The sequence below is a fragment of the Tamandua tetradactyla genome, chromosome 9 (assembly GCF_023851605.1).
Source record: "Tamandua tetradactyla isolate mTamTet1 chromosome 9, mTamTet1.pri, whole genome shotgun sequence".
Lineage (NCBI taxonomy): Eukaryota > Metazoa > Chordata > Mammalia > Pilosa > Myrmecophagidae > Tamandua > Tamandua tetradactyla.
In genome coordinates, this window is record NC_135335.1 from 93,154,222 (window position 1) to 93,157,287 (window position 3,066).

Genomic DNA, 3,066 nt, shown 5'->3' on the forward strand with positions numbered 1-3,066 from the left:
GCAGAGTGCCAGAAAATTCACAAATACGTGGAGGCTCAACAACACACTCCTAAACAACGACTGGGTCAAAGAAGAAATTGCAAGGGAAATTAGCAAATACCTCGAGGTGAATGAAAATGAAAACACAACATATCAAAACTTATGGGACGCAGCAAAGGCAGTGCTAAGAGGGAAATTTATTGCTCTAAATGCCTATATCAGAAAAGAAGAAAAGGCAAAAATTCAGGAATTAACTATCCATTTGGAAGAACTGGAGAAAGAACAGCAAGCTAACCCCAAAGCAAGCAAAAGGAAAGAAATAACAAAGATTAGAGCACAAATAAATGAAATTGAAAACATGAAAACAATAGAGAAAATCAATAAGGCCAGAAGTTGGTTCTATGAGAAAATCAATAAGATTGATGGGCCCTTAGCAAGATTGACAAAAAGAAGAAGAGAGAGGATGCAAATAAATAAGATCAGAAATGGAAGAGGAGACATAACTACTGACCTCACAGAAATAAAGGAGGTAATAACAGGATACTATGAACAACTTTACGCTAATAAATACAACAATTTAGAGGAAATGGACGGGTTCCTGGAAAGACATGAACAACCAACTTTGACTCAAGAAGACATAGATGACCTCAACAAACCAATCACAAGTAAAGAAATTGAATTAGTCATTCAAAAGCTTCCTAAAAAGAAAAGTCCAGGACCAGATGGCTTCACATGTGAATTCTACCAAACGTTCCAGAAAGAATTAGTACCAATTCTCTTCAAACTCTTCAAAAAAATCGAAGTGGAGGGAAAACTGCCTAATTCATTCTATGAAGCCAACATCACCCTCATACCAAAACCAGGCAAAGATATTACAAAAAAAGAAAACTACAGACCAATCTCTCTAATGAATACAGATGCAAAAATCCTCAATAAAATTCTAGCAAATCGTATCCAACAGCACATTAAAAGAATTATACATCATGACCAAGTAGGATTCATCCCAGGTATGCAAGGATGGTTCAACATAAGAAAATCAATTAATGTAATACACCATATCAACAAATCAAAGCAGAAAAATCACATGATCATCTCAATTGATGCAGAGAAGGCATTCGACAAGATTCAACATCCTTTCCTGTTGAAAACACTTCAAAAGATAGGAATACAAGGGAACTTCCTTAAAATGATAGAGGGAATATATGAAAAACCCACAGCTAATATCATCCTCAATGGGGAAAAATTGAAAACTTTCCCCCTAAGATCAGGAACAAGACAAGGATGTCCACTATCACCACTATTATTCAACATTGTGTTGGAGGTTCTAGCCAGAGCAATTAGACAAGAAAAAGAAATACAAGGCATCAAAATTGGAAAGGAAGAAGTAAAACTATCACTGTTTGCAGACGATATGATACTATACGTCGAAAACCCGGAAAAATCCACAACAAAACTACTAGAGCTAATAAATGAGTACAGCAAAGTAGCAGGTTACAAGATCAACATTCAAAAATCTGTAGCATTTCTATACACTAGTAATGAACAAGCTGAGGGGGAAATCAAGAAACGAATCCCATTTACAATTGCAACTAAAAGAATAAAATACCTAGGAATAAATTTAACTAAAGAGACAAAAAACCTATATAAAGAAAACTACAAAAAACTGCTAAAAGAAATCACAGAAGACCTAAATAGATGGAAGGGCATACCGTGTTCATGGATTGGAAGACTAAATATAGTTAAGATATCAATCCTACCTAAATTGATTTACAGATTCAATGCAATACCAATCAAAATCCCAACAACTTATTTTTCAGAAATAGAAAAACCAATAAGCAAATTTATCTGGAAGGGCAGGGTGCCCCGAATTGCTAAAAACATCTTGAGGGAAAAAAACGAAGCTGGAGGTCTCGCGCTGCCTGACTTTAAGGCATATTATGAAGCCACAGTGGTCAAAACAGCATGGTATTGGCATAAAGATAGATATATCGACCAATGGAATCGAATAGAGTGCTCAGATATAGACCCTCTCATCTATGGACATTTGATCTTTGATAAGGCAGTCAAGCCAACTCACCTGGGACAGAGCAGTCTCTTCAATAAATGGTGCCTAGAGAACTGGATATCCATATGCAAAAGAATGAAAGAAGACCCATCTCTCACACCCTATACAAAAGTTAACTCAAAATGGATCAAAGATCTAAACATTAGGTCTAAGACCATAAAACAGTTAGAGGAAAATGTTGGGAGATATCTTATGGATCTTACAACTGGAGGCGGTTTTATGGACCTTAAACCTAAAGCAAGAGCACCGAAGAAGGAAATAAATAAATGGGAACTCCTCAAAATTAAACACTTTTGTGCATCAAAGAACTTCATCAAGAAAGTAGAAAGACAGCCTTCACAATGGGAGACAATATTTGGAAATGATATATCAGATAAAGGTCTAGTATCCAGAATTTATAAAGAGATTGTTCATCTCAACAACAAAAAGACAGCCAACCCAATTACAAAATGGGAAAAAGACTTGAACAGACACCTCTCAGAAGAGGAAATACGGATGGCCAAGAGGCACATGAAGAGATGCTCAATGTCCCTGGCCATTAGAGAAATGCAAATCAAAACCACAATGAGATATCATCTCACACCCACCAGAATGGCCATTATCAACAAAACAGAAAATGACAAGTGCTGGAGAGGATGCGGAGAAAGAGGCACACTTATCCACTGTTGGTGGGAATGTCAAAGGGTGCAACCACTGTGGAAGGCAGTTTGGCGGTTCCTCAAAAAGCTGAATATAGAATTGCCATACGACCCAGCAATACCATTGCTAGGTATCTACTCAAAGGACTTAAGGGCAAAGACACAAACGGACATTTGCACACCAATGTTTATAGCAGCATTATTTACAATTGCAAAGAGATGGAAACAGCCAAAATCTCCATCAACAGAAGAGTGGCTAAACAAACTGTGGTATATACATACGATGGAATATTATGCAGCTTTAAGACAAGATAAACTTATGAACCATGTAATAACATGGATGGACCTAGAGAATATTATGCTGAGTGAATCCAGCCAAAAACT